The sequence below is a fragment of the Corylus avellana genome, chromosome 10 (assembly GCF_965113065.1).
Source record: "Corylus avellana chromosome 10, dhCorAvel1.hap1.2, whole genome shotgun sequence".
Classification (NCBI taxonomy): domain Eukaryota; kingdom Viridiplantae; phylum Streptophyta; class Magnoliopsida; order Fagales; family Betulaceae; genus Corylus; species Corylus avellana.
This window is the reverse complement of record NC_142499.1, coordinates 19,749,667-19,764,848: the sequence shown is the minus strand read 5'-3', so window position 1 is coordinate 19,764,848 and position 15,182 is coordinate 19,749,667. Positions and strand designations below refer to the sequence as shown.

The 15,182-nt window shown below is 35.3% G+C and overlaps 2 pseudogenes; both read left to right on the top strand.

Moving 5' to 3' along the window:
- The first annotated feature begins 3,853 nt into the window (after positions 1-3,853).
- Positions 3,854-6,054, top strand: LOC148583473 (L-type lectin-domain containing receptor kinase IV.1 pseudogene; annotated as a pseudogene).
- A 6,835-nt stretch (positions 6,055-12,889) lies between these two features.
- On the top strand, positions 12,890-14,845 carry LOC148583472 (L-type lectin-domain containing receptor kinase IV.1 pseudogene; annotated as a pseudogene).
- Positions 14,846-15,182: the final 337 nt, after the last annotated feature.

The window sequence follows — 15,182 nt, the reverse complement described above, 5'->3', positions numbered from 1 at the left end:
TCTGGCCTCCTAGTGCAACCTGATTACCACCTGAAACAAGAAATAAAACTGATGAGCCCAAAGGGGGCCCAGTAAGTGAAATCCACAACCATAAGCAGTTTTACTCATTGTCCCGTTTTGAAAAATGGAACTCATAACTACATATCTTCCCAGTATATTTTTAAAGAAAAAAGAAAGCAAATAAAATATATTATAATCAATAAAATTTATGACGGCCTTTTATCTCATACTAGGGCCCATGTATACTGTTACCCCCGTATACTAGGGTTGCGCGGTCCTTGCTAACTGGGATGAGATACTGTGGCCACAGCCCCGTCCCCTGGCCAGCCGATTAACTCTGGGTGCACTCAGCATGGCAAAAATAAAACTATGATGGAACCACCTTCTGGCAGAGCCTCTTTCAGCGGTTGTGCCTCCATCCTTAGCATCGGTACCGAGTTTCTTTCTTGTTTCTCTTGGGGCCAAAAATACTCTTCTCCCTACATGTGACCTCATTTTATAACACTCTTTTCTCATTTCTTGTACTTCTCTAGGGCAACATGTATGAGGGTTTATTATCATTTTCTCAAAATTCTCTTTATAAACATCACTATTTTCACAATATTTATTTTTCTCAAACTTGTCATGCATGTAACATAATTTAATAACATAAACAAAATAATTATTTGCAGTTTGAAACAAAGTTGCATAAATAGCATGACATGATAATTTTTATGGAAGAGATAGTAAATTCACTTACCTCTTGATTGCAATAAAATTTTCCTTTGACTGCTAACTAATCTCCTGAAGGAAATACAGACACGTTACTACCCTCATACACGTCACAACAAAACATTCTACTACTATAATGAGTTGGCTTGCTAATCAATTGAGAATGAACTTATTTAGGTGTTTAGGTATGCTTCCCAATAAATTTTCAGAATTTATTTTACTCCCTAGGATATATATATATATACAGACACGTTACTACCCTCATACACGTCACAACAAAACATTCTACTACTATTATGAGTTGGCTTGCTAATCAATTGAGAATGAACTTATTTAGGTGTTTAGGTATGCTTCCCAATAAATTTCCAGAATTTATTTTACTCCCTAGGATATATATATATATATATATATATATATATATACTTTAAATTATTCTGTTTATAAAAAGATTACTCTCATTTATTCTATATTTATATAGATATATAGCTAAGTATACTTCAAACCTTGTTGCCCCTGTATATGCACGCCGAGGTGCTACAACTATATATATACTTCGGATCATCATATATATCTATATATCTTGAACATTCCAGATATACGAGTATTTATAAATACTTCCATCATTATATATATATATATACACTTTAAAGTAGTCCATGTATATATTTATAAATCTTCAAAACATTATATATATATATATATATATATATATATAGCTGCACGTGAGGAGTAAAAACAAGAAAACAAATCTCTCTTTCCCACTACAAGACCACACGGCAACCAAGGCAAGAAGATGCTAAAATTTGACAAAACACTTTGTGCTCTTAATTAAGTGTATATATAAGAAGAAGAAACAAACAATCTTTGAGGCAAAGACCATACCTGACGCACAACAGGGAGAGTGACGTGTGGAGAAAAATGAGCGGCAGGGAAAAATTCTCCTTTTTTTTTTTTGGAAGAATTTTTTAAAAAATTCAAGATGATTATTTCTACTATAGAAATATGAAGAATGATATTTAATAACAAATTTTTGGAAGAAGCAAAAATTTTGGATGCATCAATATGAAAGATTTGCAAACCTATACCATTTCCCACTTAAATCTACCGGTGCCAGTGTAAAGATTCCCAGTCGAGTTGAAGGATGAAGATGTATTCAAGAAAGTATGGAAAGCCTGCATATTCTGTTGCTAAATGCTAATCACCTTGGATTGGGTTTAGGTGACGGTCCAGATTTAATTCCACCATGTTTTTTTCATGAAAAAACTTGAAATTAAATCTGATCCATTAAAAAAGTTACAACATATTTTGTAACACCCGAGTCTTATATTGAGAAGAGATGAGTAACCCATATAAAGTGGGTAGTTTATAAAGAGATAGTCGTGAGTGTTAAATCCTATATTGCCTACTTACTCGGTGAAATTAAGTTTTATAATGAATTTTAAGAAAACTCTAAATTGACTAGTCCTTTTGGGATGATACACCTATGTGACTAGCGCTTTTCCATTGATCGTTACATATTTTTTAACAATACCTAAGCTAAATCCAGTCATCTTCAAATCAAATGCATGATCAAAACAATGGTAGCATTTGAGTTGGGGTGTCTTAGTTTGTTGCAGACTTGGTAGACCGGCCTAGAAAAATTAAGAAGCCCACGGCTGTGTCCTACCCCTTGACAGATTGAAGAATTAGAGTTGGGTCAAGAGTCAAGACCCACCATTCAGCCCAGAAGAATAGTCAAATTGTTTAGAAGTGTGTCCGCTTTGTTACTCGAGAAATGTTAAGCTTATAAATAAATTTTACAAAATAAAATTATTATATGATTAGAAATGAAATAAATTCAACTTCTAAAAAATTCAATCATATTTGCCACGTCATGTAATTTTTTTTATATAAAATTTAGTTGGAAGCCAAACATTTTTCTTTGTTACTTTACTGTATAAACGATTTTGATGACTATAAAAGAAAATCCAATGGGTTAAAGTGGAGAGGGTAATGTGACTAATGTCTACCACCGGGGACAGGCATGCCCATTTGACAAATTCAAATTCAAAATGGTCTGCATAGAAAAACGGGCTCCGGATCTGTGCCTGTTACCATGACTAGACGCAAAGGATGTTCTTCAAGAATAGCGGCTGATCGTGTGGCTGCTACTTCAAATCAGCCTCCAACATTGAACGACCATATGGATGGAACATATAATACCTACCATCTAGATTCTGCGCGCCCAGAAAAAAAGAGTGAAAGAAAATGAGAGATCCCATAGAAAATCGTGATATTTGGTAGTTTGCGGTGGCTAAAAATCGTTTTCTCGGGAAATTGGGCGAAACTTCGTGGGTGAAACATGCATCCTGCTCTGAGTACTCTCTATTGTAATAATGATGTACATTTTTTTTTTTTTGAAAAAAGCAAATAAGGATAGGGTATACATGGAATCAAAAAACCGAGAAAAGTTTGCCTTCCCAACAATAAACTTAAAACAACAATACAATGCATAAAATACCAACAAATAGAAAATGAGCCAAAAAATGACCCGATCATCTGGAACTTGGTCAACAGACCAAGAAAAGGCACCATCAAAGTGGTGTTTGAAGTAAGTCAAAGAGCTGACAAACTTTGAAACAATAACACCCACTGAAAGGAAGCTGTTGAAGGAGAGACACTAAATTTCCATCTAGATCCGTTGCAAAAGAGTAACCACCTCTGATTGATGAAACAATATCCACAAAAAGATCAATATGTAGTAGCTATGAGAGATTAAAACCCACAAAAGAACAATAAAATAGAACAAACATAGATACAAGACATAAAACAAAGCAAATTACAAGAAAGTGAGCAAAAAACCTTCAACAGCAGCAATGGAAGAGTAAGATTTTTGGCCCGTGCGTGTAAGCGCGTAATAATGATGTACATTAGATATCCAATAATTTTACTCACTCGATCTTTTCTTTGGTTAAAAGGACTTACGAAGCAATAATTGGAGTAGTAGCTTTATAATTATATGTATGAAATAATATCAAGTTACAACTACCAAGTTGTTCTTAACATAAAGCATACAATTGTTTTATTGAGTGAAGTATTTATAAAAAAAAAAAAAAAAAAAAAAAAGGCTTAGAAATTGTACTTTTCTGATGAGTCACTTATATCTTTATGGTGCTTTGAAAATTGTACAAATAGTTGATTTTTTTTTATAGCAATAGATGGAATCAAATAACATATAAACTAAGCCCCACGTCTTAAACTTGAAAGTAGAAGTATGAAACCGTGAAAAGAGGGAGCGGATGCACAGTATAGCCATGTTCATGTCCAAGCTAGTATTGCTTCTGTCTCTCCTAATCAGCTTCGTATCCTCCGAAGATACCAGCTTCACCTTCGACGGGTTTAAGTCGGCAAATCTAAACCTAGACGGCATAGCAGAAATCACTTCCACTGGCCTTTTGAAGCTCACTAATAATACAAACTCTAAAATGGGTCAGGCTTTCTACCCCAATCCAATAAGCTTCAGGAACTCGTCGAATGGCGCCGTTTCCTCCTTCTCTACGACTTTCGTCTTCGCTATCGTTTCTGAAGATGCCGCTTTGAGCGGTTATGGGCTTGCTTTCGTGATTACTCCAACAAGAGGACTCCCGGCAGGTTTTTTATCCCAGTTCCTTGGCCTTTTCAATACTACCAGCTTTGTTAATCCCAAGAATCAACTCGTTGGCGTAGAGCTCGATACAACCAAGAACCCAGAAATTGACGACATCAATGATAACCATGTTGGGATTAATATAAACGGGTTGCAGTCCGAGGCATCTGCTACAGGGGGATATTATGCTGATGATGACAATGGTGGGTTTAGGACCCTGAGCCTTAAAAGTGGGCAGCAAATGCAAGTTTGGGTGGAATACGATGGTGTCCAGAAGCAAATCAATGTTACTTTAGCTCCACTTGACGTCGGTAAACCCAAAATTCCGCTATTGTCTTTGTCCCGCGATCTTTCACCTATCATTGGCAACAACATGTATGTTGGCTTCTCGTCCGCAACTGGCCAGCTCCTAGCGAACCATTATGTTCTGGCTTGGAGCTTTAAGATGAATGGCCAGGCTCCAGAACTTCTTCTCTCTCAAGTTCAGCTGCCTCCGATATTAGTCGGTATAGAGAGATCTAAATTTTTGACAATTGGGTTGCCTGTGATTATTGTTAGTTTAGCGTCGGTAGCAATTTCAGGTGTAATTTATGTCATAAGAAGGAAGAGGAAGTTCGAAGAATTGCTGGAAGACTGGGAGCTTGACTATGGGCCTCAGAGATTCAAATACAAAGATCTTTTTGTTGCCACAAAAGGATTTAGGGAGAAAGAGCTATTGGGCAAAGGTGGATTTGGTAAGGTCTATAGAGGTGTACTACCTACCTCCAAAATTGAGATTGCGGTGAAGAGGATCTCCCATGAATCAAGGCAGGGAATGAAAGAATTTGTTGCAGAAATTGCCAGCATGGGTCGGCTCCGCCACAGAAATTTAGTACCACTCTTGGGGTATTGCCGGCGAAAGAAAGAGCTGCTGTTGGTGTATGACTTCATGCCTAGTGGAAGCCTAGACAAGTACCTTTTTTACCAACCTACGCTCACCCTGTGCTGGAGCCAGAGATTTCGAGTAATAAAAGGTGTGGCCTCGGGGCTGTTTTATCTACACGAAGAATGGGAGCAAGTTGTTGTTCACAGAGATGTCAAGGCTAGTAATGTCTTGCTAGATGGTGAACTGAATGCTAGATTAGGAGACTTCGGTCTTGCAAGATTTTATGACCGCGGAACTGACCCTCAGATGACCCATGTGGTTGGAACCATTGGGTATATTGCGCCGGAGCTTACTCGAAGCCGCAAGGCCACTACAAGCACCGATGTGTTTGCCTTCGGGGCCTTTTTGCTTGAGGTTGCTTGTGGAAGAAGGCCAATAGAGCCACGGTGGCAAACAGAGGATGCCATTTTGGTTGATTGGGTGTTTTCTCACTGGAACCGAGGCGAAATTCTTGGGGCAAGGGATCCAAATTTGGGTGCAGATTATGTAGCAGAGGAAGTAGAGTTGGTTTTGAAACTTGGGTTGCTCTGCTCTCATTCAGAGCCTGCAGCTAGGCCAAGCATGCGCCAAGTTGTGCAGTTTTTGGAGGGGGATTTTTGTCTTCCAGAGTTACCGTCAACGTTTGCCATTTCTTCTTCGGCTCCTATAGACAATGCGTTCACGCCTTTGTCTTCTGTTGCAGACTCGCTTCTCTTGGAGGGTCGCTGATTCTTAAAAGTATTTGCTACCCATTCTGAGTTTGTTTGTGATCATAATGATCGAACTACGTACAATTTATTTCTTTAAGGTTGTGCGGTATATGTAGACTTTTTTTCTTTTTTTTTTTTCAAATGGGTGAAATTCATTCCTTAATCATGGCTTCCAATATGAATCCAAAACACTAATGAATTATTTTCCTCCCATTGCATCTATGTAGACGGATGTTAGAGCATGTAAAGTTGCAAAATATATGATCATAACAGGAAAGGAGATTTGAGGGGTTTTGTTTTTTGGCTAATTGAATAAGGAAAGGGTACAATGGAGCAAAACAGGAAAAATGAGTGGAATTCCCAATACCAACCCTAAAATGCAAAAATTAAAATACAGTGCAAAAATACATATAAATTAAACATCGAAAATGGGACAAATTAGTGTTTTGGTCCTCTCAAGGAGGCTGCATAAAGCGGTTTGAAGAGCAAAAAAAGAATCCCTACTAAAAAACTACAACAACCACTTGAAAGAAGTTAAAGTAAAAAAGACACTGTTATGATCCGAAACAAAAACAGAAGAAGAGGGAGGCACGGACACATTCACCGAAGCAGAAGGGATGGAGATTAGAGTTTTAGATACAATACCCTATTGTCTTAAATTCTTAATTAGTAAGAAATTTTAAGTTACAGTTACAATTAAGAATCTATGCTAATCAAACTTTGCTACTTTGGCTACGTACAATAGAATTTGATTCTCGTTTAACAAGACAAATCTCCCAACTTTGCTTCGTATTCAAGATGCAACTAACTAGTATCCTAAAATAGTTGACCATATGTACTCAAATTTCCTTATGTAGCGTTCACGACATTTACTAGTACTGTTTGGACCGCTTCACCCTCCAATGTGATTCTCCATACCCCAAGTCTCGACTAAATTAATTGGCATGCAACTATGGACACATGATATAAGAGGATGGACATTGGTGTCATTGTCCGAGATTGTAAGGTAAAGGTGTTGGCTACTTTTGTCGGCTTCGAAGGATTATATTATTGACCCTAGTAATGCAAAAGCCACAATTGCTAAGGGTTCGTTTGATAAACAATTTTGTTTTGATTTTAATTCGATATTGCAGCAAAAAGTAATTGATTTTGAGTTTGATTTGATATTATCAAACGGAGCCTAAGTTTTGTGGCGAGCTGAGACACATACAGGTGGAATTGGAAGGTGACGCTCTTCGGATGATACAGGCTCTACAGAAACATGACTGGAACTAAAATAGATATAGACATATCACATAGAGGAATGCTTCTCTTCATTCCCAAGACCATCTACTCACCATCTCATGTGAGTGCATCATGACTTTTTCAAAAAAAAATAATAATAATAAAATAAAATTAAGACACATAGATGGTGAGTAGATGGTGCAGAGAATGCAAAGGAGCATATCTCTATCACATATGATTGAAGAGGCTAGTGGGATCGTTAGTGGCTTACCGCACATAAAAAGGAGCACTGGATATGTGGCTTCTACCAATGACAAGTGGCAAACGTTTGACTCATTTAATTTTTGCCCATTGTTCTTCAAGAATGGCGGCTGATCGTGTGGCTGCCACTTTAAATCAGCTTCCATCATTCAACGACCAATATTGAGCATATTACTTTCAATCTTATCATTTAAGCTTTGCTTATATATATATATATATATATATATATATCATTTAAGCTTTATAATTTTTAAAAGGAAAAAATTCACTTTACGCATGAAGTTTTAGGAGTTTTTTTAATTTGAACTCTAAAGTTTAAAAATTGACAATATACCCCCTAATGTTTTAAAAAATTTCAATTTAAACATTCCGTTACTAATTTTCGTTAAATTGGACGAAATTTTTTTTAAAAAAGCTTAAGAGTAATTACATAATTTCATAGATTTCCGACCAATTTGACGGAAATTAGTAACGGAATGTTTAAATTGAAAAATTTTGAAATATTAGGGGAGTACATTGCTAATTTTTAAACTTTGAGGTTTAAATTGAAAAACCCCTGAAACTTCAGGGGTAAAGTGGATTTTTCCCTTCTTAAAATCAGAGATCGATTCCGTCGAGAAAAAGAAAATGAGGGATCCGTCATCCGTTGTTATTTCATTATTTTGTACTTTGTGGCGGCTGAAAATGGTTTGCCGACTATATATACTTCGCGGGTGACTCATGGATTTCGACTCTCTAAAAATATTGTATTGGATTTCAACTCCAATGTAATGCCACGCTAATGGATCCGTCAAGAATGCAATGATGTAGATTAGATAGTGAACAATTTTTCTCACCTTTTTTTGTGATATATATATATATATATATATATATATATATATATATATATATATATATATTGCTGTTTTTTAAATGTTACCAAGTTGTTCTTAACATAAAGCTTACAAATTGTCCTCTCTGATGAGTCACTTAAGATGACAACGTAAGATTATTTAAGGTGCTTTATATAAGTAGTTGATTATTTATAACACCAAGTTTCAAATACCAAGTTGTTCTTATATCTTTAAGGTTCTTTGAAAATTGTACAAGTAGTTGATTATTTATAATAATAACAACAACGTAAGATGAAAGAAGAACCAAAAAATAAATAAATAAATAAATTTTACGTTAAACAAAGCTTCATCGATTCGCAATAGATTTTGGTAGAATCTCGTTACCAAAAAAAAGGTGAATCACATCACAAAAAGAGAAACTTCATGTCAATAGCTTAGAGCTTCAATAAAAAAATACTTTAATCATTGTTCATTTTGGTTAATTTACAATATATCACCTTATATAACCTAACTACCACTTATTGATAATAAATAAAAGATAAAAGAACAAAACCATAAGATAAAATAAAATAAAGACTTTATAAGAGTTCAACTACGAGAAGGCGATAGAATTCAAAAATCCTGGACTCTTCTACTATCATTTGAACTTCAATCATGTCAACTCCATAGATAAGTGTAACACAAGCCACAGACGTGCATGACTTAATTTCACTTAGCACAACACAACTTTAAGATGACTACTACTTTGACAATGGCGTCACAAATTAGTCTAATACAATGACATATGTTAAAAAAAGCACATGAGAATTGAGAAGTATATATATTTTTATTAATACTATTAAAAAAATAAAAAAAACACGTGAGAAACACATGCTATTATAAAACATGTGTCTCATAATTATTAAAAAAATATGTAATTTTCACATGTTAAGAAACATATGTCATTTTAATTAATTTGTATGAATTTGCAGTAAATTCATATGCACTACAAAAAACACAATTTTTATTGACATAGGTTTACTGACGTGTCAGGTCGTCTGACACGTCAGTAAATCCTCCTGACGGGGCTTTCCTGACGTGTTTCGGTCGTGAAGAATGTGGGTGTCAGGAAATGGGAATTCCTGACGTGTCATTTTTGGCACGTCAGGAACTACTGACGTGCTAGATCCAACACGTCAGAAAATACTGACGTGTTTGATTTAACACGTCAGGAAAATTTTTTGACGTGTCAAATTTTGACACGTCAACAAATTTTCTGACGTGTCAAATTTTGACACGTCAGTAAATTTTTTTAATTAAAAAAAAATCCAAAAAAATTAAAAAAAGAAAAATTAATTTTTTTAATAATTTTAAATTTCCTGACGTGCCAAAATTGACACGTCAGGAAATTTAAAATTATTAAAAAAATTATTTTTCTTTTTTTAAAATTTTTCTGGATTTTTTTTTTCAATTAAAAATATTTTTTTTAGTATGAAGAATAGTACGTTTCTTCTTCCCCCAGCTCTCTCCCTGCTGCCTTCTTCCTTCCTCCATTTGCACTCTCTCTCTCTCTCTTCTTTCCTCCATTTTCAAAAACTCAAACCCAAAAAATCTTCAAAAAATCCAAAACCCAAATCAAAATATAAACTTTATCCTTCTTCCTTCTTCTATCTTCTTCTCTTCAAATAAAAAATAAAAAATCTCTCAAATCAAATCAAAATAAACCAAATAAAAGCTTCTTCAAATCAAAAATCTCTCTTCTTCGATCCTCTTCTCTTCTCCTTTTTTTTTTTTTTTTTTTTGCTGCTTTTTTCTTCTTTCTGCTGCTTCTCTTCTGCGATCTTCTCTTCTCCTTTTTTTTTTTTTTTTTTTTTTTTTTCTTTCTGCTGCTTCTCTTCTGCGACCTTCTTTTTTCTTTTTCTTTTTTTTTTTTTCTTTTTTTTTTTCTTTCTGCTGCTTCTCTTCTGTGACCTTTTTTTTTTTGCTTCTCTTCTGCAATCTTCTCTTCTCCTTTTTTTTTTTCTTCTGCTTCTGACTTCTCTCTTTTTTTTTTCTTTTTTTTTCTTCTTCGATCTACTGATCTTCTCTTCTTTTTTTTTTTTTTTTTTTCTTCTCCTTCTCTTCTTCGATCTTCTCTTCTCCTTTGTTTTTTTTTCTTCTTGATCTGCTTTTCTTCTAGCAGCCGTGCAGAGAGAGTGAGAGAGAAGAGGGAGATTCAGAGAGATTGAGAGAGAAGAGGGAGATTAAGAGAGAGAAAAAAAATTTGGAATTAAATAAGAAAAGTAGCTGGAGAAATAATAAATAATAAAAGAGAGAAAGAAGAGGGAAAATTAAATTGAATGTCCCGCTTTTTTATTTTTTGACGTGTTAATTTTAGCACGTCAGAAATTTCTGACGTGCTAGTTTTGACACGTCAGTAAATGTTGACGTGCCAAATCAACACGTCAGAAATTTACAATATATATATACCTGATATTTTTTTAAAAAAAAGTAAAAATAAAAATACTGACGTGCTAAATTAGCACGTCAGTAATTTATAATATTATATATATATATATAAACCAGATAAAAAAAAAAAAAAAAAATTGAATGCAAATGCGATGGCCGATGGGTGCCTGCTGGCCTTCCAAGGCACATCCTGACGTGCCTATGTGGCACGTCAGGAATATATATATATATATAAAGAAAAAGAAAAAGAAAAAAAAAAAAACATAAAAGAATTCCTGACGTGCCAAATTTGGCACGTCAGGAATTCTTGACGTGCCAGATTTGGCACGTCAGGAATTCCTGACGTGCCACATATGGCACGTCAGGAATTCCTTTTATCATATATATATATATATATTTTTTTAAAAGAAAAGTATATATATATTTTAGTACTGGTAGGTGTTTGTTTTCTAAAAATTAATTTTATTGAATGTTAATTGGAATTTGATCATATTGTACAATATTAAATTAATATGATAATCTTGGGATCAATCCTATTATCTATATATATGTAATTTATATATATATATATATATATATATATATATATATATATTATATTTACTGACGTGTCACTTTGACACGTCAATATTTACTGACGTGTCAAAGTGACACGTCAAGAGATTTATTGACGTGTCAAATTGACACGTCAAGAAATATTGACGTGTCAATTGCTGACGTGTCACTAATTATTGACACGTCACTAATTGCTGACGTGTCAGTATTTGACACGTCAATAAATAAATCAACCAATTATTTATTAATTTTAAAATGATGTCTCAGTAAATTTGGTTCAAATTTGCTGACGTGCCAAAGTGACACGTCAGTAAATACTGACGTGTTGTTTTCAACACGTCAGTAAATGTTGACGTGTGACTTTTAACACGTCAGCAAATAATTTGTTGACGTGCTACTTTTAACACGTCAGCATTTACTGACGTGCCAAAAAAATATTACTGTTTGGCACGTGAAGAAATGACCTTTTTTTTGTAGTGATGTAACTGTTAGAATATAATATTTCTGCAATATTATATTCCCGTAATATTCTCAATATATTATAGAAATATTTGATATTGTATTCATTATTGTAAATATGCTGATTTTATATGATTTTGTAATTATTGTATTTCCTTTCTTTTAGGGCCTCATTTAACTATAAATAGGACATTCTATTGTACAATTGAACACACATCATAAATATAATTTTTTTCTCTACAATAATCTTTATGTTGTCTTTTTCTATATGGTATCAGAGCCACCTTTTTCTTGGTGCCTCTTTTAAGCATCCCTTCCCCGTCCGTAGAATTTTTTTTTTTTTGGTGTTTCTTTTTGTTTCAACAATACACCAAACGCTTGTTGTGGTTGTTTTTGTACGTGATGGAAATTTTAGAGGTCTTATTGTGCAAAATCGGAAAGTCTGTGAAGAAACGAAGCCGCCACGCGCCTCTACCTATCTGCACGCGCCAGAGACTCTCTCTGAGCGTGAGTTGCACGCGCCACACGCTCCCCACTCTCTCCACGCGCCAAATCCACTCTACAATTGTGTTCCACGTCACACTGGATCCGTGCCTGCAGGTCTATTGTTCTTGCTGTGTACCGCGTCACACCGGATTGCTGCTCGAGGTTGCACCATAGCTCCTGTGCGCGCGCGACACCAGATCACTCTCTGAGGTTGTACTTGCACCTCCACCACACCGGATTACTGCCCTCAGGTTTATTTATTTTATATTTTCTATTTTCCCGGAAAAAAAAAAAAAAAAAAGTCTATCAATCTTGATAATATTGTCCGTCCCATCGACAATATTTTAGATGGTTTCAATTATATGTTGTGGGCTCAAAATATGGAAGTCTTTTTGAGAGGGAGGAGATTATGGCGTTATGTTGGTGAAGAAACTGTTGCACATACACAAAAAGAAGGTGAGTCAGCCGACAAATTTGCCAGTCAATTTGAAGATTGTTATAGTGCAAATTATAGGTTATTTCTTAGTTTATCAATACTTCAATTCCTTCCATCCATAGTTTACTCCCCACAAAAGGATTTAGGGAGAAAGAGGTATTGGGTAGCGGTGGATTTGGTAAGGTCTATAGAGGTGTACTACCAACCTCCAAAATTGAAATTGCTGTGAAGAGGGTCTCCCATGAATCAAGGCAGGGAATGAGAGAATTTGTTGCAGAAATTGTGAGTATGGGTCGGCTCGGCCACAGGAATTTAGTACCACTCTTGGGGTATTGCCGCAGAAAGAGAGAGCTGCTTTTGGTGTATGACTACATGCCCAATGGAAGCCTAGACAATTACCTCTTTCACCAGCCTACGCTCACTCTGGCTTGGAGCCAGAGATTTGGAATTATAAAAGGTGTGGCTTCGGGGCTGTTTCATCGACACGAAGAATGGGAGCAAGTTGTTGTTCACAGAGATGTAAAGGGTAGTAATATCATGCTGGATGGTGAACTACTGAATGCTAGATTAGGAGACTTCGGTCTTGCAAGATTTTATGACCGTGGAACTGACCCTCAAACAACCCATGTGGCTGGAACCAGTGGCGGACGCAGGGTTTTTCCTATGTGGGGGCATTTATTTAATGAATAAAATAATAAAAATAATTAAATATAAAAAATAATTTTTTGGTCTTCTTTTTGCATTGCTGTATTTTTTTAATGAATACAAAAACAAAGTTGAACAAAAATATAATGAACCGAATAAGTGAATAATTCAACAAAATTTTTAATTATGTTTTAAAACATATAAATAGAACTTACAATTTTTTTTTTGTCACTACTAGTGTTAATTCAATTGTCCTATTTGTAGATATGTTCTTCGAATTTAGTCTTTATCACTAGGATGATAATCACACTTTTTTTTTTTTTTTTTTTTCCCTAAAGCAAGGATCTCTGGACAGATTTGCTAAATCTACTTCAACACGAGGTTGTTTAGAATTTGATTGGAGGTCAATAGAATCCTTATTTTTCTCCATAATTTCAGACAACTACAATTATATATTTATACAATTAAAGTATGAAAAAAAAAAATTATATAAATTCATAAATAATTAAATATAAAAACAATTAGCAAAAATAGGCTTAATAGCAGTATAATTATATAAATATTAAGACAATTCATTTAAAAGAACAATTATTTTTACAAGGCTGGCAAGCACGCGTGTTTTATTTTTACAAAGTCTTTTATTTTGTTTTTAATTTACACAGCCGCTGTTCCCCACTTTGGGCTTGGCTTCTTGTTTTTTTTTTTTTAACTTACACGGCTGCTGTTCCCCATCATTCTTTAATTTTTTTTATTGTTTTGTTTATATTTGTTGCAGCCTGTCCCCACTCCCCAGTCAATATTCCCAAAAAAGAAAACGCACCGTTTAGAGTATTATTCGTCGTCTTCTTCGTTCCATTCGTCTGAAACACTACGTTTCTAAATTTTTTCAAATTTCATTTTACAAAGGGGCATAATATATGGCTAAAGCACGAGGGAGAGGGCATAATCATGGCTAAAGGGCATACTTATGCCTGAGAGAGGATATAATCACGGCTGAGGGGCATACAAAAAAATTTTACCAAATGGCAAGGAGAATTTTTAGGGGTTGACTGGGGGCATATGCCCCCAGTCGAGCCCCCCTTGGATCCGCCCCTGGCTGGAACCATTGGGTATATTGCGCCAGAGCTTTCTCGAAGCAGCAAGGCCACAACAAGCACCGATGTGTTTGCCTTCGGGGCCTTTTTGCTTGAGGTTGCTTGTGGAACAAGACCTGTAGAGCCATGGGGGCGAACAAAGGATATCATTTTGGTGGATTGCTTGCTTTCTCACTGGAACCGAGGCGAAATTCTTGAGGCAAGGGATCCAAATTTGAGTGCAGATTATGCAGCAGAGGAAGTAGAGTTGGTATTGAAACTTGGGTTGCTGTGCTCTAATTCAGAGCCTGCAGCCAGGCCAAGCATGCGCCAAGTTGTGCAGTTCCTGGAGGGGGATGTTCATTTTCCAGAGTTACCGTCGGTTGGTCTTTGTGCCAGCGGCTTAAAGTTTGCCATGTCTTCTCCGGCTCCAACGGACAATGCGTTCACGCTTTTGTCTCCCGTCGCAGATTCGCTTCTCTCGGGGGGTCGTTGATTCTTATAGTTTTTGGATTCATATTGGAAGCCATTAATTATGGAATGGATTACAGCCCATGAAATAAAAACAGTATATCTATTCATGTCCTGGGATGGAGATTAGAGATTTCAATAATATATTTTACCGCATGAACCGAAAAGGGGAAAGAAAACCAAAACAGATCTTTTACATTTCCATTTAATTCTATAATATTACATATTGCATTGAAGGTGCCGTTTTTTTTTCTCTCTCTCTTGGACCAAAAATTAAAGCAATTTTGACCCACAAATTCTATACTCATGATGAAATTAACCTTGATTCTAAATAATTGTAGGTAAAAGAAGAGAATCATCTA